Source organism: Macaca nemestrina, chromosome 13 (genome assembly GCF_043159975.1).
Source record: "Macaca nemestrina isolate mMacNem1 chromosome 13, mMacNem.hap1, whole genome shotgun sequence".
In the NCBI taxonomy this organism is placed as follows: Eukaryota; Metazoa; Chordata; class Mammalia; order Primates; family Cercopithecidae; genus Macaca; species Macaca nemestrina.
In genome coordinates this window covers 97,505,655-97,526,435 of record NC_092137.1, presented here as the reverse complement: position 1 = coordinate 97,526,435, position 20,781 = coordinate 97,505,655, and positions in this window count along the sequence as shown.

Below are 20,781 nucleotides of genomic sequence, written 5' to 3'. Positions count from 1 at the left end.
TTCTGAGAAACTGCTTAGTGTTCTGTTAATTCATCTCACAGAGTTACATCTGTATTTCGTGGATCTCTTTGCTAGCCTTATTTCTGTGGAATCTGAGAACAGATATTTCGGATCCCTTGGAAGACTATAGGGCCAAAGGAAATATCCTCCGATAACAAAGAGAAAGAAGTTTTCTGAGAAACTTCTTTGTGTTCTGTGAAATCATCTCACAGAGTTACAGCTTTCCCCTCAAGAAGCCTTTCGCTAAGACAGTTCTTGTGGAATTGGCAAAGTGATATTTGGAAGCCCATAGAGGGCTATGGTGAAAAAGGAAATATCCTCAGATGAAATGTGGAAAGAAGCTTTCTGAGAAACTGCTTAGTGTTCTGTTAATTCATCTCACAGGGTTACATCAGTATTTCATGGATCTCTTTGCTAGCCTTATTTCTGTGGAATCTGAGAACAGATATTTCCTTTCTCTTTGAAGACTAAAGGGCCAAAGGAAATATCCTCCGATAACAAAGAGAAAGAAGCTTTCTGAGAAACTTCTTTGTGTTCTGTGAAATCATCTCACAGAGTTACAGCTTTCCCCTCAAGAAGCCTTTCGCTAAGACAGTTCTTGTGGAATTGGCAAAGTGATATTTGGAAGCCCATAGAGGGCTATGGTGAAAAAGGAAATATCCTCACATGAAATCTGGAAAGAAGCTTTCTGAGAAACTGCTTAGTGTTCTGTTAATTCATCTCACAGAGTTACATCTGTTTTTCGCGGATCTCTTTGATAGCCTTATTTCTGTGGAATCTGAGAACAGATATTTCAGATCCCTTGGAAGACTATAGGGCCAAAGGAAATATCCTCGGATAACAAAGAGAAAGAAGCTTTCTGAGAAATTCTTTGTGTTCTGTGAAATCATCTCACAGAATTACAGCATTCCCCTCAAGAAGCCTTTCGCTAAGACAGTTCTTGTGGAATTGGCAAAGTGATATTTGGAAGCCCATAGAGGGCTATGGTGAAAAAGGAAATATCCTCAGATGAAATCTGGAAAGAAGCTTTCTGAGAAACTGCTTAGTGTTCTGTTAATTCATCTCACAGAGTTACATCTGTATTTCGTGGATCTCTTTGCTAGCCTTATTTCTGTGGAATCTGAGAACAGATATTTCGGATCCCTTGGAAGACTATAGGGCCAAAGGCAATATCCTCCGATAACAAATAGAAAGAAGCTTTCTGAGAAACTTCTTTGTGTTCTGTGAAATCATTTCACAGAGCTACAGCTTTCCCCTCAAGAAGCCTTTCGCTAAGACAGTTCTTGTGGAATTGGCAAAGTGATATTTGGAAGCCCATAGAGGGCTATGGTGAAAAAGGAAATATCCTCACATGAAATCTGGAAAGAAGCTTTCTGAGAAACTGCTTAGTGTTCTGTTAATTCATCTCACAGAGTTACATCTGTATTTCGTGGATCTCCTTGCTAGCCTATTTCTGTGGAATCTGAGAACATATATTTCGGATCCCTTGGAAGACTATAGGGCCAAAGGAAATATCCTCCGATAACAAAGAGATAGAAGCTTTCTGAGAAACTTCTTTGTGTTCTGTGAAATCATCTCACAAAGTTACAGCTTTCTCCTCAAGAAGCCTTTCGCTAAGACAGTTCTTGTGGAATTGGCCAAGTGATATTTGGAAGCCCATAGAGAGCTATGGTGAAAAAGGAAATATCCTCAGATGAAATCTGGAAAGAAGCTTTCTGAGAAACTTCTCTGCGATGTGTGACTTCCACTCACAGAGTTACATCTGTATTTCGTGGATCTCTTTGCTAACCTTATTTCTCTGGAATCTGAGAACAGATATTTCGGATCCCTTTGAAGATTATAGGGCCAAAGGAAATATCCTCCGATAACAAAGAGAAAGAAGCTTTCTGAGAAACTTCTTTGTGTTCTGTGAAATCATCTCACGGAGTTACAGCTTTCCCCTCAAGAAGCCTTTCGCTAAGACAGTTCTGGTGGAATTGGCAAAGTGATACTTGGAAGCCCATAGAGGGCTATGGTGAACAAGAAAACATCCTCAGATGAAATCTGGAAAGAAGCTTTCTGAGAAACTTCTCTGCGATGTGTGACTTCCACTCACAGAGTTATATCTGTATTTCGTGGATCTCTTTCCTAGCCTTATTTCGGTGGAATCTGAGAACAGATATTTCGGATCCCTTTGAAGACTATAGGGCTAAAGGAAATATCCTCCGATAACAAAGAGAAAGAAGCTTTCTGAGAAACTTCTTTGTGTTCTGTGAAATCATCTCACGGAGTTACAGCTTTCCCCTCAAGAAGCCTTTCGCTAAGACAGTTCTTGTGGAATTGGCAAAGTGATACTTGGAAGCCCATAGAGGGCTATGGTGAAAAAGGAAATATCCTCAGATGAAATCTGGAAAGAAGCTTTCTGAGTAACTGCTTAGTGTTCTGTTAATTCATCTCACAGAGTTACATCTGTATTTCGTGGATCTCTTTGCTAGCCTTATTTCTGTGGAATCTGAGAACAGATATTTCGGATCCCTTTGAAGACTATAGGGCCAAAGGGAATATCCCACGATAACAAAGAGAAAGAAGCTTTCTGAGAAACTTCTTTGTGTTCTGTGAAATCATCTCACAGAGTTACAGCTTTCCCCTCAAGAAGCCTTTCGCTAAGACAGTTCTTGTGGAATTGGCAAAGTGATATTTGGAAGCCCATAGAGGGCTATGGTGAAAAAGGAAATATCCTCAGATGAAATCTGGAAAGAAGCTTTCTGAGAAACTGCTTAGTGTTCTGTTAATTCATCTCACAGAGTTACATCTGTATTTCGTGGATCTCTTTGCTAGCCTTATTTCTGTGGAATCGGAGAACAGATATTTCGGATCCCTTTGAAGACTATAGGGCCAAAGGGAATATCCTCCGATAACAAAGAGAAAGAAGCTTTCTGAGAAACCTCTTTGTGTTCTGTGAAATCATCTCACAGAGTTACAGCTTTCCCCTGAAGAAGCCTTTCGCTAAGACAGTTCTTGTGGAATTGGCAGAGTGATATTTGGAAGCCCATAGAGGGCTATGGTGAAAAAGGAAATATCCTCAGATGAAATCTGGAAAGAAGCTTTCTGAGAAACTGCTTAGTGTTCTGTTAATTCATCTCACAGAGTTACATCTGTATTTCGTGGATCTCTTTGCAAGCCTTATTTCTGTGGAATCTGAGAACAGATATTTCGGATCCCTTTGAAGACTATAGGGCCAAAGAAAATATCCTCCGATAACAAAGAGAAAGAAGCTTTCTGAGAAACTTCTTTGTGTTCGGTGAAATCATCTCACCGAGTTACAGCTTTCCCCTCAAGAAGCCTTTCGCTAAGACAGTTCTTGTGGAATTGGCAAAGTGATATTTGGAAGCCCATAGAGGGCTATGGTGAAAAAGGAAATATCCTCACATGAAATATGGAAAGAAGCTTTCTGAGAAACTGTTTAGTGTTCTGTTAATTCATATCACAGAGTTACCTCTGTATATCGTGGATCTCTTTGCTAGCCTTATTTCTGTGGAATCTGAGAACAGATATTTCGGATCCCTTTGAAGACTATAGGGTCAAAGGAAATATCCTCCGATAACAAAGAGAAAGAAGGTTTCTGAGAAACTTCTTTGTGTTCTGTGAAATCATCTCACAGAGTTAGAGCTTTCCCCTCAAGAAGCCTTTCGCTAAGACAGTTCTTGTGGAATTGGCAAAGTGATATTTGGAAGCCCATAGAGGGCTATGGTGAAAAAGGAAATATCTACATATGAAATCTGGAAAGAAGCTTTCTGAGAAACTGCTCAGTGTTCCGTTAATTCATCTCACAGAGTTACATCTGTATTTCGTGGATCTCTTTGCTAGCCTTATTTCTGTGGAATCTGAGAACAGATATTTCGGATCCATTTGAAGACTATAGGGTCAAAGGAAATATCCTCCGATAACAAAGAGAAAGAAGGTTTCTGAGAAACTTCTTTGTGTTCTGTGAAATCATCTCACAGAGTTACAGCTTTCCCCTCAAGAAGCCTTTCGCTAAGACAGTTCTTGTGGAATTGGCGAAGTGATATTTGGAAGCCCATAGAGGGCTATGGTGAAAAAGGAAATATCCTCAGATGAAATCTGGAAAGAAGCTTTCTGAGAAACTGCTCAGTGTTCCGTTAATTCATCTCACAGAGTTACATCTGTATTTCGTGGATCTCTTTGCTAGCCTTATTTCTGTGGAATCTGAGAACAGATATTTCGGATCCCTTTGAAGACTATAGGGTCAAAGGAAATATCCTCCGATAACAAAGAGAAAGAAGGTTTCTGAGAAACTTCTTTGTGTTCTGTGAAATCATCTCACAGAGTTACAGCTTTCCCCTCAAGAAGCCTTTCGCTAAGACAGTTCTTGTGGAATTGGCGAAGTGATATTTGGAAGCCCATAGAGGGCTATGGTGAAAAAGGAAATATCCTCAGATGAAATCTGGAAAGAAGCTTTCTGAGAAACTGCTTAGTGTTCTATTAATTCATCTCACAGAGTTACATCTGTATTTCGTGGATCTCTTTGCTAGCCTTATTTCTGTGGAATCTGAGAACAGATATTTCGGAACCCTTGGAAGACTATAGGGCCAAAGGAAATATCCTCCGATAACAAAGAGAAAGAAGCTTTCTGAGAAACTTCTTTGTGTTCTGTGAAATCATCTCACAGAGTTACAGCTTTCCCCTCAATAAGCCTTTCGCTAAGACAGTTCTTTTGGAATTGGCAAAGTGATATTTGGAAGCCCATAGAGGGCTATGGTGAAAAAGGAAATATCCTCACATGAAATCTGGAAAGAAGCTTTCTGAGAAACTGCTTACTGTTCTGTTAATTCATCTCACAGAGTTACATCTGTATTTCGTGGATCTCTTTGCTAGCCTTATTTCTGTGGAATCTGAGAACAGATATTTCGGATCCCTTGGAAGACTATAGGGCCAAAGGAAATATCCTCCGATAACAAAGATAAAGAAGCTTTCTGAGAAACTTCTTTGTGTTCTGTGAAATCATCTCACAGAGTTACAGCTTTCCCCTCAAGAAGCCTTTCTCTAAGACAGTTCTTGTGGAATTGGAAAGGTGATATTTGGAAGCCCATAGAGGGCTATGGTGAAAAAGGAAATATCCTCAGATGAAATCTGGAAAGAAGCTTTCTGAGAAACTGCTTTGTGTTCTGTTAATTCATCTCACAGAGTTACATCTGTATTTCGTGGATCTCTTTGCTAGCCTTATTTCTGTGGAATCTGAGAACAGATATTTCGGATCCCTTGGAAGACTATAGGGCCAAAGGAAATATCCTCCGATAACAAAGAGAAAGAAGCTTTCTGAGAAACTTCTTTGTGTTCTGTGAAATCATCTCACAGAGTTACAGCATTCCCCTCAAGAAGACTTTCGCTAAGACAGTTCTTGTGGAATTGGCAAAGTGATATTTGGAAGCCCATAGAGGGCTATGGTGAAAAAGGAAATATCCTCAGATGAAATCTGGAAAGAAGCTTTCTGAGAAACTGCTTAGTGTTCTGTTAATTTATCTCACAGAGTTACATCTGTATTTCGTGGATCTCTTTGCTAGCCTTATTTCTGTGGAATCTGAGAACAGATATTTCGGATCCCTTGGAAGACTATAGGGCCAAAGGAAATATCCTCCGATAACAAAGAGAAAGAAGCTTTCTGAGAATCTTCTTTGTGTTCTGTGAAATCATCTCACAGAGTTACAGCTTTCCCCTCAAGAAGCCTTTCGCTAAGACAGTTCTTGTGGAATTGGCAAAGTGATATTTGGAAGCCCATAGAGGGCTATGGTGAAAAAGGAAATATCCTCAGATGAAATCTGGAAGGAAGCTTTCTGAGAAACTGCTTAGTGTTCTGTTAATTCATCTCACAGAGTTACATCTGTATTTCGTGGATCTCTTTGCTAGCCTTATTTCTGTGGAATCTGAGAACAGATATTTCGGATCCCTTGGAAGACTATAGGGCCAAAGGAAATATCCTCCGATAACAAACAGAAAGAAGCTTTCTGAGAAACTTCGTTGTGTTCCGTGAAATCATCTCACACAGTTACAGCTTTCCCCTCAAGAAGCCTTTCGCTAAGACATTTCTTGTGGAATTGGCAAAGTGATATTTGGAAGCCACTAGGGGGCTATGGTGAAAAAGGAAATATCCTCACATGAAATCTGGAAAGAAGCTTTCTGAGAAACTGCTTAGTGTTCTGTTAATTCATCTCACAGACTTACATCTGTATTTCGTGGATCTCTTTGCTAGCCTTATTTCTGTGGAATCTGAGAACAGATATTTCGGATCCCTTGGAAGACTATAGGGCCAAAGGAAATATCCTGCGATAACAAAGAGAAAGAAGCTTTCTGAGAAACTTCTTTGTGTTCTGTGAAATCATCTCACAGAGTTACAGCTTTCCCCTCAAGAAGCCTTTCGCTAAGACAGTTCTTGTGGAATTGGCAAAGTGATATTTGGAAGCCCATAGAGGGCTATGGTGAAAAAGGAAATATCCTCACATGAAATCTGGAAAGAAGCTTTCTGAGAAACTGCTTAGTGTTCTGTTAATTCATCTCACAGAGTTACATCTGTATTTCGTGGATCTCTTTGCTAGCCTTATTTCTGTGGAATCTGAGAACAGATATTTCGGATCCCTTGGAAGACTATAGGGCCAAAGGAAATATCCTCCGATAACAAAGAGAAAGAAGCTTTCTGAGAAACTTCTTTGTGTTCTGTGAAATCATCTCACAGAGTTACAGCTTTCCCCTCAAGAAGCCTTTCGCTAAGACAGTTCTTGTGGAATTGTCAAAGTGATATTTGGAAGCCCATAGAGGGCTATGGTGAAAAAGGAAATATCCTCAGATGAAATCTGGAAAGAAGCTTTCTGAGAAACTGCTTAGTGTTCTGTTAATTCATCTCACAGAGTTACATCTGTATTTCGTGGATCTCTTTGCTAGCCTTATTTCTGTGGAATCTGAGAACAGATATTTCGGAACCCTTGGAAGACTATAGGGCCAAAGGAAATATCCTCCGATAACAAAGAGAAAGAAGCTTTCTGAGAAACTTCTTTGTGTTCTGTGAAATCATCTCACAGAGTTACAGCTTTCCCCTCAAGAAGCCTTTCGCTAAGCCAGTTCTTGTGGAATTGGCAAACTGATATTTGGAAGCCCATAGAGGGCTATGGTGAAAAAGGAAATATCCTCAGATGAAATCTGGAAAGAAGCTTTCTGAGAAACTGCTTAGTGTTCTGTTAATTCATCTCACAGAGTTACATCTGTATTTCGTGGATCTCTTTGCTAGCCTTATTTCTGTGGAATCTGAGAACAGATATTTCGGATCCCTTTGAAGACTATAGGGCCAAAGGAAATATCCTCCGATAACAAAGATAAAGAAGGTTTCTGAGAAACTTCTTTGTGTTCTGTGAAATCATCTCACAGAGTTACAGATTTCCACTCAAGAAGCCTTTCTCTAAGACAGTTCTTGTGGAATTGGAAAAGTGATATTTGGAAGCCCTTAGAGGGCTATGGTGAAAAAGGAAATATCCTCAGATGAAATCTGGAAAGAAGCTTTCTGAGAAACTGCTTTGTGTTCTGTTAATTCATCTCACAGAGTTACATCTGTATTTCGTGGATCTCTTTGCTAGCCTTATTTCTGTGGAATCTGAGAACAGATATTTCGGATCCCTTGGAAGACTATAGGGCCAAAGGAAATATCCTCCGATAACAAAGAGAAAGAAGCTTTCTGAGAAACTTCTTTGTGTTCTGTGAAATCATCTCACAGAGTTACAGCTTTCCCCTCAAGAAGCCTTTCTCTAAGACAGTTCTTGTGGAATTGGAAAAGTGATATTTGGAAGCCCATAGAGGGCTATGGTGAAAAAGGAAATATCCTCAGATGAAATCTGGAAAGAAGCTTTCTGAGAAACTGCTTTGTGTTCTGTTAATTCATCTCACAGAGTTACATCTGTATTTCGTGGATCTCTTTGCTAGCCTTATTTCTGTGGAATCTGAGAACAGATATTTCGGATCCCTTGGAAGACTATAGGGCCAAAGGAAATATCCTCCGATAACAAAGAGAAAGAAGCTTTCTGAGAAACTTCTTTGTGTTCTGTGAAATCATCTCACAGAGTTACAGCTTTCCCCTCAAGAAGCCTTTCCCTAAGCCAGTTCTTGTGGAATTGGCAAAGTGATATTTGGAAGCCCATAGAGGGCTATGGTGAAAAGGAAATATCCTCCGATGAAATGTGGAAAGAAGCTTTCTGAGAAACTGCTTAGTGTTCTGTTAATTCATCTCACAGAGTTACATCTGTATTTCGTGGATCTCTTTGCTAGCCTTATTTCTGTGGAATCTGAGAACAGATATTTCGGATCCCTTGGAAGACTATAGGGCCAAAGGAAATATCCTCCGATAACAAAGAGAAAGAAGCTTTCTGAGAAACTTCTTTGTGTTCTGTGAAATCATCTCACAGAGTTACAGCTTTCCCCTCAAGAAGCCTTTCGCTAAGACAGTTCTTGTGGAATTGTCAAAGTGATATTTGGAAGCCCATAGAGGGCTATGGTGAAAAAGGAAATATCCTCAGATGAAATCTGGAAAGAAGCTTTCTGAGAAACTGCTTAGTGTTCTGTTAATTCATCTCACAGAGTTACATCTGTATTTCGTGGATCTCTTTGCTAGCCTTATTTCTGTGGAATCTGAGAACAGATATTTCGGAACCCTTGGAAGACTATAGGGCCAAAGGAAATATCCTCCGATAACAAAGAGAAAGAAGCTTTCTGAGAAACTTCTTTGTGTTCTGTGAAATCATCTCACAGAGTTACAGCTTTCCCCTCAAGAAGCCTTTCGCTAAGCCAGTTCTTGTGGAATTGGCAAACTGATATTTGGAAGCCCATACAGGGCTATGGTGAAAAAGGAAATATCCTCAGATGAAATCTGGAAAGAAGCTTTCTGAGAAACTGCTTAGTGTTCTGTTAATTCACCTCACAGAGTTACATCTGTATTTCGTGGTTCTCTTTGCTAGCCTTATTTCTGTGGAATCTGAGAACAGATATTTCGGATCCCTTTGAAGACTATAGGGCCAAAGGAAATATCCTCCGATAACAAAGATAAAGAAGGTTTCTGAGAAACTTCTTTGTGTTCTGTGAAATCATCTCACAGAGTTACAGCTTTCCACTCAAGAAGCCTTTCTCTAAGACAGTTCTTGTGGAATTGGAAAAGTGATATTTGGAAGCCCTTAGAGGGCTATGGTGAAAAAGGAAATATCCTCAGATGAAATCTGGAAAGAAGCTTTCTGAGAAACTGCTTTGTGTTCTGTTAATTCATCTCACAGAGTTACATCTGTATTTCGTGGATCTCTTTGCTAGCCTTATTTCTGTGGAATCTGAGAACAGATATTTCGGATCCCTTGGAAGACTATAGGGCCAAAGGAAATATCCTCCGATAACAAACAGAAAGAAGCTTTCTGAGAATCTTCTTTGTGTTCTGTGAAATCACCTCACAGAGTTACAGCTTTCCCCTCAAGAAGCCTTTCGCTAAGACAGTTCTTGTGGAATTGGCAAAGTGATATTTGGAAGCCCATAGAGGGCTATGGTGAAAAAGGAAATATCCTCAGATGAAATCTGGAAGGAAGCTTTCTGAGAAACTGCTTAGTGTTCTGTTAATTCATCTCACAGAGTTACATCTGTATTTCGTGGATCTCTTTGCTAGCCTTATTTCTGTGGAATCTGAGAACAGATATTTCGGATCCCTTGGAAGACTATAGGGCCAGAGGAAATATCCTCCGATAACAAACAGAAAGAAGCTTTCTGAGAAACTTCGTTGTGTTCCGTGAAATCATCTCACACAGTTACATCTTTCCCCTCAAGAAGCCTTTCGCTAAGACAGTTCTTGTCGAATTGGCAAAGTGATATTTGGAAGCCACTAGGGGGCTATGGTGAAAAAGGAAATATCCTCACATGAAATTTGGAAAGAAGCTTTCTGAGAAACTGCTTAGTGTTCTGTTAATTCATCTCACAGACTTACATCTGTATTTCGTGGATCTCTTTGCTAGCCTTATTTCTGTGGAATCTGAGAACAGATATTTCGGATCCCTTGGAAGACTATAGGGCCAAAGGAAATATCCTGCGATAACAAAGAGAAAGAAGCTTTCTGAGAAACTTCTTTGTGTTCTGTGAAATCATCTCACAGAGTTACAGCTTTCCCCTCAAGAAGCCTTTCGCTAAGACAGTTCTTGTGGAATTGGCAAAGTGATATTTGAAAGCCCATAGAGGGCTATGGTGTAAAAGGAAATATCCTCCGATGAAATGTGGAAAGAAGCTTTCTGAGAAACTGCTTAGTGTTCTGTTAATTCATCTCACAGAGTTACATCTGTATTTCGTGGATCTCTTTGCTAGCCTTATTTCTGTGGAATCTGAGAACAGATATTTCGGATCCCTTGGAAGACTATAGGGCCAAAGGAAATATCCTCCGATAACAAAGAGAAAGAAGCTTTCTGAGAAACTTCTTTGTGTTCTGTGAAATCATCTCACAGAGTTACAGCTTTCCCCTCAAGAAGCCTTTCGCTAAGACAGTTCTTGTGGAATTGGCAAAGTGATATTTGGAAGCCCATAGAGGGCTATGGTGAAAAAGGAAATATCCTCAGATGAAATCTGGAAAGAAGCTTTCTGAGAAACTGCTTAGTGTTCTGTTAATTCATCTCACAGAGTTACATCTGTATTTCGTGGATCTCTTTGCTAGCCTTATTTCTGTGGAATCTGAGAACAGATATTTCGGAACCCTTGGAAGACTATAGGGCCAAAGTAAATATCCTCCGATAACAAAGAGAAAGAAGCTTTCTGAGAAACTTCTTTGTGTTCTGTGAAATCATCTCACAGAGTTACAGCTTTCCCCTCAAGAAGCCTTTCGCTAAGCCAGTTCTTGTGGAATTGGCAAACTGATATTTGGAAGCCCATAGAGGGCTATGGTGAAAAAGGAAATATCCTCAGATGAAATCTGGAAAGAAGCTTTCTGAGAAACTGCTTATTGTTCTGTTAATTCATCTCACAGAGTTACATCTGTATTTCGTGGATCTCTTTGCTAGCCTTATTTCTGTGGAATCTGAGAACAGATATTTCGGATCCCTTTGAAGACTATACGGCCAAAGGAAATATCCTCCGATAACAAAGATAAAGAAGGTTTCTGAGAAACTTCTTTGTGTTCTGTGAAATCATCTCACAGAGTTACAGCTTTCCACTCAAGAAGCCTTTCTCTAAGACAGTTCTTGTGGAATTGGCAAAGTGATATTTGGAAGCCCATAGAGGGCTATGGTGAAAAAGGAAATATCCTCAGATGAAATCTGGAAAGAAGCTTTCTGAGAAACTGCTTTCTGTTCTGTTAATTCATCTCACAGAGTTACATCTGTATTTCGTGGATCTCTTTGCTAGCCTTATTTCTGTGGAATCTGAGAACAGATATTTCGGATCCCTTGGAAGACTATAGGGCCAAATGAAATATCCTCCAATAACAAAGAGAAAGAAGCTTTCTGAGAAACTTCTTTGTGTTCTGTGAAATCATCTCACAGAGTTACAGCATTCCCCTCAAAAAAGCCTTTCGCTAAGCCAGTTCTTGTGGAATTGGCAAAGTGATATTTGGAAGCCCATAGAGGGCTATGGTGAAAAAGGAAATATCCTCACATGAAATCTGGAAAGAAGCTTTCTGAGAAACTGCTTAGTGTTCTGTTAATTCATCTCACAGAGTTACATCTGTATTTCGTGGATCTCTTTGCTAGCCTTATTTCTGTGGAATCTGAGAACAGATATTTCGGATCCCTTGGAAGACTATAGGGCCAAAGGAAATATCCTCCGATAACAAAGAGAAAGAAGCTTTCTGAGAAACTTCTTTGTGTTCTGTGAAATCATCTCACAGAGTTACAGCTTTCCCCTCAAGAAGCCTTTCGCTAAGACAGTTCTTGTGGAATTGGCAAAGTGATATTTGGAAGCCCATAGAAGGCTATGGTGAAAAAGGAAATATCCTCACATGAAATCTGGAAAGAAGCTTTCTGAGAAACTGCTTAGTGTTCTGTTAATTCATCTCACAGAGTTACATCTGTATTTCGTGGATCTCTTTGCTAGCCTTATTTCTGTGGAATCTGAGAACAGATATTTCGGATCCCTTGGAAGACTATAGGGCCAAAGGAAATATCCTCCGATAACAAAGAGAAAGAAGCTTTCTGAGAAACTTCTTTGTGTTCTGTGAAATCATCTCACAGAGTTACAGCTTTCCCCTCAAGAAGCCTTTCGCTAAGACAGTTCTTGTGGAATTGGCAAGGTGATATTTGGAAGCCCATAGAGGGCTATGGTGAAAAAGGAAATATCCACAGATGACATCTGGAAGGAAGCTTTCTGAGAAACTGCTTAGTGTTCTGTTAATTCATCTCACAGAGTTACATCTGTATTTCGTGGATCTCTTTGCTAGCCTTATTTCTGTGGAATCTGAGAAGAGATATTTCGGATCCCTTGGAAGACTATAGGGCCAAAGGTAATATCCTCCGATAACAAAGAGAAAGAAGCTTTCTGAGAAACTTCTTTGTGTTCTGTGAAATCATCTCACAGAGTTACAGCTTTCCCCTCAAGAAGCCTTTCGCTAAGACAGTTCTTGTGGAATTGGCAAAGTGATATTTGGAAGCCCATAGAGGGCTATGGTGAAAAAGGAAATATCCTCAGATGAAATGTGGAAAGAAGCTTTCTGAGAAACTGCTTAGTGTTCTGTTAATTCATCTCACAGAGTTACATCTGTATTTCGTGGATCTCTTTGCTAGCCTTATTTCTGTGGAATCTGAGAACAGATATTTCGGATCCCTTGGAAGACTATAGGGCCAAAGGAAATATCCTCCGATAACAAAGAGAAAGAAGCTTTCTGAGAAACTTCATTGTGTTCTGTGAAATCATCTCACAGAGTTACAGCTTTCCCCTCAAGAAGCCTTTCGCTAAGACAGTTCTTGTGGAATTGGCAAAGTGATATTTGGAAGCCCATAGAGGGCTATGGTGAAAAAGGAAATATCCTCAGATGAAATCTGGAAAGAAGCTTTCTGAGAAACTGCTCATTGTTCCGTTAATTCATCTCACAGAGTTACATCTGTATTTCGTGGATCTCTTTGCTAGCCTTATTTCTGTGGAACCTGAGAACAGATATTTCGGATCCCTTTGAAGACTATAGGGTCAAAGGAAATATCCTCCGATAACAAAGAGAAAGAAGGTTTCTGAGAAACTTCTTTGTGTTCTGTGAAATCATCTCACAGAGTTACAGCTTTCCCCTCAAGAAGCCTTTCGCTAAGACAGTTCTTGTGGAATTGGCAAAGTGATATTTGGAAGCCCATAGAGGGCTATGGTGAAAAAGGAAAAATCCTCAGATGAAATCTGGAAAGAAGCTTTCTGAGAAACTGCTTAGTGTTCTATTAATTCATCTCAGAGAGTTACATCTGTATTTCGTGGATCTCTTTGCTAGCCTTATTTCTGTGGAATCTGAGAACAGATATTTCGGAACCCTTGGAAGACTATAGGGCCAAAGGAAATATCCTCCGATAACAAAGAGAAAGAAGCTTTCTGAGAAACTTCTTTGTGTTCTGTGAAATCATCTCACAGAGTTACAGCTTTCCCCTCAAGAAGCCTTTCGCTAAGACAGTTCTTGTGGAATTGGCAAAGTGATATTTGGAAGCCCATAGAGGGCTATGGTGAAAAAGGAAATATCCTCACATGAAATCTGGAAAGAAGCTCTCTGAGAAACTGCTTACTGTTCTGTTAATTCATCTCACAGAGTTACATCTGTATTTCGTGGATCTCTTTGCTAGCCTTATTTCTGTGGAATCTGAGAACAGATATTTCGGATCCCTTGGAAGACTATAGGGCCAAAGGAAATATCCTCCGATAACAAAGATAAAGAAGCTTTCTGAGAAACTTCTTTGTGTTCTGTGAAATCATCTCACAGAGTTACAGCTTTCCCCTCTAGAAGCCTTTCTCTAAGACAGTTCTTGTGGAATTGGAAAAGTGATATTTGGAAGCCCATAGAGGGCTATGGTGAAAAAGGAAATATCCTCAGATGAAATCTGGAAAGAAGCTTTCTGAGAAACTGCTTTGTGTTCTGTTAATTCATCTCACAGAGTTACATCTGTATTTCGTGGATCTCTTTGCTAGCCTTATTTCTGTGGAATCTGAGAACAGACATTTCGGATCCCTTGGAAGACTATAGGGCAAAAGGAAATATCCTCCGATAACAAAGAGAAAGAAGCTTTCTGAGAAACTTCTTTGTGTTTTGTGAAATCATCTCACAGAGTTACAGCATTCCCCTCAAGAAGCCTTTCGCTAAGACAGTTCTTGTGGAATTGGCAAAGTGATATTTGGAAGCCCATAGAGGGCTATGGTGAAAAAGGAAATATCCTCACATGAAATCTGGAAAGAAGCTTTCTGAGAAACTGCTTAGTGTTCCGTTAATTTATCTCACTGAGTTACATCTGTATTTCGTGGATCTCTTTGCTAGCCTTATTTCTGTGGAATCTGAGAACAGATATTTCGGATCCCTTGGAAGACTATAGGGCCAAATGAAATATCCTCCGATAACAAAGAGAAAGAAGCTTTCTGAGGAAATTCTTTGTGTTCTGTGAAATCATCTCACAGAGTTTCAGCATTCCCCTCAAGAAGCCTTTCGCTAAGACAGTTCTTGTGGAATTGGCAAAGTGATATTTGGAAGCCCATAGAGGGCTATGGTGAAAAAGGAAATATCCTCAGATGAAATCTGGAAAGAAGCTTTCTGAGAAACTGCTTAGTGTTCTGTTAATTCATCTCACAGAGTTACATCTGTATTTCGTGGATCTCTTTGCTAGCCTTATTTCTGTGGAATCTGAGAACAGATATTTCGGATCCCTTGGAAGACTATAGGGCCAAAGGAAATATCCTCCGATAACAAACAGAAAGAAGCTTTCTGAGAATCTTCTTTGTGTTCTGTGAAATCATCTCACAGAGTTACAGCTTTCCCCTCAAGAAGCCTTTCGCTAAGACAGTTCTTGTGGAATTGGCAAAGTGATATTTGGAAGCCCATAGAGGGCTATGGTGAAAAAGGAAATATCCTCAGATGAAATCTGGAAGGAAGCTTTCTGAGAAACTGCTTAGTGTTCTGTTAATTCATCTCACAGAGTTACATCTGTATTTCGTGGATCTCTTTGCTAGCCTTATTTCTGTGGAATCTGAGAACAGATATTTCGGATCCCTTGGAAGACTATAGGGCCAAAGGAAATATCCTCCGATAACAAACAGAAAGAAGCTTTCTGAGAAACTTCGTTGTGTTCCGTGAAATCATCTCACACAGTTACAGCTTTTCCCTCAAGAAGCCTTTCGCTAAGACAGTTCTTGTGGAATTGGCAAAGTGATATTTGGAAGCCACTAGGGGGCTATGGTGAAAAAGGAAATATCCTCACATGAAATCTGGAAAGAAGCTTTCTGAGAAACTGCTTAGTGTTCTGTTAATTCATCTCACAGACTTACATCTGTATTTCGTGGATCTCTTTGCTAGCCTTATTTCTGTGGAATCTGAGAACAGATATTTCGGATCCCTTGGAAGACTATAGGGCCAAAGGAAATATCCTGCGATAACAAAGAGAAAGGAGCTTTCTGAGAAACTTCTTTGTGTTCTGTGAAATCATCTCACAGAGTTACAGCTTTCCCCTCAAGAAGCCTTTCGCTAAGACAGTTCTTGTGGAATTGGCAAAGTGATATTTGGAAGCCCATAGAGGGCTATGGTGAAAAAGGAAATATCCTCCGATGAAATGTGGAAAGAAGCTTTCTGAGAAACTGCTTAGTGTTCTGTTAATTCATCTCACAGAGTTACATCTGTATTTCGTGGATCTCTTTGCTAGCCTTATTTCTGTGGAATCTGAGAACAGATATTTCGGATCCCTTTGAAGACTATACGGCCAAAGGAAATATCCTCCGATAACAAAGAGAAAGAAGCTTTCTGAGAAACTTCTTTGTGTTCTGTGAAATCATCTCACAGAGTTACAGCTTTCCCCTCAAGAAGCCTTTCGCTAAGACAGTTCTTGTGGAATTGGCAAAGTGATATTTGGAAGCCCAGAGAGGGCTATGGTGAAAAAGGAAATATCCTCAGATGAAATCTGGAAAGAAGCTTTCTGAGAAACTGCTTAGTGTTCTGTGAATTCATCTCACAGAGTTACATCTGTATTTCGTGGATCTCTTTGCTAGCCTTATTTCTGTGGAATCTGAGAACAGATATTTAGGATCCCTTGGAAGACTATAGGGCCAAAGGAAATATCCTCCGATAACAAACAGAAAGAAGCTTTCTGAGAAACTTCTTTGTGTTCCGTGAAATCATCTCACAGAGTTACAGCTTTCCCCTCAAGAAGCCTTTCGCTAAGACAGTTCTTGTGGAATTGGCAAAGTGATATTTGGAAGCCACTAGAGGGCTATGGTGAAAAAGGAAATATCCTCACATGAAATCTGGAAAGAAGCTTTCTGAGAAACTGCTTAGTGTTCTGTTAATTCATCTCACAGACTTACATCTGTATTTCGTGGATCTCTTTGCTAGCCTTATTTCTGTGGAATCTGAGAACAGATATTTCGGATCCCTTGGAAGACTATAGGGCCAAAGGAAATATCCTCCGATAACAAAGAGAAAGAAGCTTTCTGAGAAACTTCTTTGTGTTCTGTGAAATCATCTCACAGAGTTACAGCTTTCACCTCAAGAAGCCTTTCGCTAAGACAGTTCTTGTGGAATTGGCAAAGTGATATTTGGAAGCCCATAGAGGGCTATGGTGAAAAAGGAAATATCCTCAGATGAAATCTGGAAAGAAGCTTTCTGAGAAACTGCTTAGTGTTCTGTTAATTCATCTCACAGACTTACATCTGTATTTCGTGGATCTCTTTGCTAGCCTTATTTCTGTGGTATCTGAGAACAGATATTTCGGATCCCTTGGAAGAGTATAGGGCCAAAGGAAATATCCTCCGATAACAAAGAGAAAGAAGCTTTCTGAGAAATTTCTTTGTGTTCTGTGAAATCATCTCACAGAGTTACAGCTTTCCCCTCAAGAAGCCTTTCCCTAAGACAGTTCTTGTGGAATTGGCAAAGTGATATTTGGAAGCCCATAGAGGGCTATGGTGAAAAAGGAAATATCCTCCGATGAAATGTGGAAAGAAGCTTTCTGAGAAACTGCTTAGTGTTCTGTTAATTCATCTCACAGAGTTACATCTGTATTTCGTGGATCTCTTTGCTAGCCTTATTTCTGTGGAATCTGAGAACAGATATTTCGGATCCCTTGGAAGACTATAAGGCCAAAGGAAATATCCTCCGATAACAAAGAGAAAGAAGCTTTCTGAGAAACTTCTTTGTGTTCTGTGAAATCATCTCACAGAGTTACAGCTTTCCCCTCAAGAAGCCTTTCGCTAAGACAGTTCTTGTGGAATTGGCAAAGTGATATTTGGAAGCCCATAGAGGGCTATGGTGAAAAAGGAAATATCCTCACATGAAATCTGGAAAGAAGCTTTCTGAGAAACTGCTTAGTGTTCTGTTAATTCATCTCACAGAGTTACATCTGTATTTCGTGGATCTCTTTGCTAGCCTTATTTCTGTGGAATCTGAGAACAGATATTTCGGATCCCTTGGAAGACTATAGGGCCAAAGGAAATATCCTCCGATAACAAAGAGAAAGAAGCTTTCTGAGAAACTTCTTTGTGTTCTGTGAAATCATCTCACAGAGTTACAGCTTTCCCCTCAAGAAGCCTTTCGCTAAGACAGTTCTTGTGGAATTGGCAAAGTGATATTTGGAAGCCCATAGAGGGCTATGGTGAAAAAGGAAATATCCTCACATGAAATCTGGAAAGAAGCTTTCTGAGAAACTGCTTAGTGTTCTGTTAATTCATCTCACAGAGTTACATCTGTATTTCGTGGATCTCTTTGCTAGCCTTATTTCTGTGGAATCTGAGAACAGATATTTCGGATCCCTTGGAAGACTATAGGGCCAAAGGAAATATCCTCCGATAACAAAGAGAAAGAAGGTTTCTGAGAAACTTCTTTGTGTTCTGTGAAATCATCTCACAGAGTTACAGCTTTCCCCTCAAGAAGCCTTTCGCTAAGACAGTTCTTGTGGAATTGGCAAGGTGATATTTGGAAGCCCCTAGAGGGCTATGGTGAAAAAGGAAATGTCCACAGATGACATCTGGAAGGAAGCTTTCTGAGAAACTGCTTAGTGTTCTGTTAATTCCTCTCACAGAGTTACATCTGTATTTCGTGGATCTCTTTGCTAGCCTTATTTCTGTGGAATCTGAGAACAGATATTTCGGATCCCTTGGAAGACTATAGGGCCAAAGGAAATATCCTCCGATAACAAAGAGAAAGAAGCTTTCTGAGAAACTTCTTTGTGTTCTGTGAAATCATCTCACAGAGTTACAGCTTTCCCCTCAAGAAGCCTTTCGCTAAGACAGTTCTTGTGGAATTGGCAAAGTGATATTTGGAAGCCCATAGAGGGCTATGGTGAAAAAGGAAATATCCTCAGATGAAATGTGGAAAGAAGCTTTCTGAGAAACTGCTTAGTGTTCTGTTAATTCATCTCACAGAGTTACATCTGTATTTCGTGGATCTCTTTGCTAGCCTTATATCTGTGGAATCTGAGAACAGATATTTCGGATCCCTTGGAAGACTATAGGGCCAAAGGAAATATCCTCCGATAACAAACAGAAAGAAGCTTTCTGAGAAACTTCTTTGTGTTCTGTGAAATCATCTCACAGAGTTACAGCTTTTCCCTCAAGAAGCCTTTCGCTAAGACAGTTCTTGTGGAATTGGCAAAGTGATATTTGGAAGCCCATAGAGGGCTATGGTGAAAAAGGAAATATCCTCAGATGAAATCTGGAAAGAAGCGTTCTGAGAAACTGCTTAGTGTTCTGTTAATTCATCTCACAGAGTTACATCTGTATTTCGTGGATCTCTTTGCTAGCCTTATTTCTGTGGAATCTGAGAACAGATATTTCGGATCCCTTGGAAGACTATAGGGCCAAAGGAAATATCCTCCGATAACAAAGATAAAGAAGCTTTCTGAGAAACTTCTTTGTGTTCTGTGAAATCATCTCACAGAGTTACAGCTTTCCCCTCAAGAAGGCTTTCTCTAAGACAGTTCTTGTGGAATTGGAAAAGTGATATTTGGAAGCCCATAGAGGGCTATGGTGAAAAAGGAAATATCCTCAGATGAAATCTGGAAAGAAGCTTTCTGAGAAACTGCTTAGTGTTCTGTTAATTCATCTCACAGAGTTACATCTGTATTTCGTGGATCTCTTTGCTAGCCTTATTTCTGTGGAATCTGAGAACAGATATTTCGGATCCCTTGGAAGACTATAGGGCCAAATGAAATATCCTCCGAAAACAAAGAGAAAGAAGCTTTCTGAGAAACTTCCTTGTGTTCTGTGAAATCATCTCACAGAGTTACAGCATTCCCCTCAAAAAAGCCTTTCGCTAAGACAGTGCTTGTGGAATTGGCAAAGTGATATTTGAAGCCCTTAGAGGGCTATGGTGAAAAAGGAAATATCCTCAGATGAAATCTGGAAAGAAGCTTTCTGAGAAACTGCTTAGTGTTCTGTTAATTCATCTCACAGAGTTACATCTGTATTTCGTGGATCTCTTTGCTAGCCTTATTTCTGTGGAATCTGAGAACAGATATTTCGGATCCCTTGGAAGACTATAGGGCCAAATGAAATATCCTCGGATAACAAACAGAAAGAAGCTTTCTGAGGAAATTCTTTGTGTTCTGTGAAATCATCTCACAGGGTTACAGCATTCCCCTCAAGAAGCCTTTCGCTAAGACAGTTCTTGTGGAATTGGCAAAGTGATATTTGGAAGCCCATAGAGGGCTATGGTGAAAAAGGAAATATCCTCAGATGACATCTGGAAGGAAGCTTTCTGAGAAACTGCTTAGTGTTCTGTTAATTCATCTCACAGAGTTACATCTGTATTTCCTAGATCTCTTTGCTAGCCTTATTTCTGTGGAATCTGAGAACAGATATTTCGGATCCCTTGGAAGACTATAGGGCCAAAGGAAATATCCTCCGATAACAAACAGAAAGAAGCTTTCTGAGAAACTTCTTTGTGTTCCGTGAAATCATCTCACAGAGTTACAGCATTCCCCTCAAGAAGCCTTTCGCTAAGACAGTTCTTGTGGAATTGGCAAAGTGATATTTGGAAGCCACTAGGGGGCTATGGTGAAAAAGGAAATATCCTCAGATGAAATCTGGAAAGAAGCTTTCTGAGAAACTGCTTAGTGTTCTGTTAATTCATCTCACAGAGTTACATCTGTATTTCGTGGATCTCTTTGCTAGCCTTATTTCTGTGGAATCTGAGAACAGATATTTCGGATCCCTTGGAAGACTATAGGGCCAAAGGAAATATCCTCCGATAACAAAGAGAAAGAAGCTTTCTGAGAAACTTCTTTGTGTTCTGTGAAATCATCTCACAGAGTTACAGCTTTCCCCTCAAGAAGCCGTTCTCTAAGACAGTTCTTGTGGAATTGGAAAAGTGATACTTGGAAGCCCGTAGAGGGCTATGGTGAAAAAGGAAATATCCTCAGATGAAATCTGGAAAGAAGCTTTCTGAGAAACTGCTTTGTGTTCTGTTAATTCATCTCACAGACTTACATCTGTATTTCGTGGATCTCTTTGCTAGCCTTATTTCTGTGGAATCTGAGAACAGATATTTCGGATCCCTTGGAAGACTATAGGGCCAAATGAAATATCCTCCGATAACAAAGAGAAAGAAGCTTCCTGAGAAACTTCTTTGTGTTCTCTGAAATC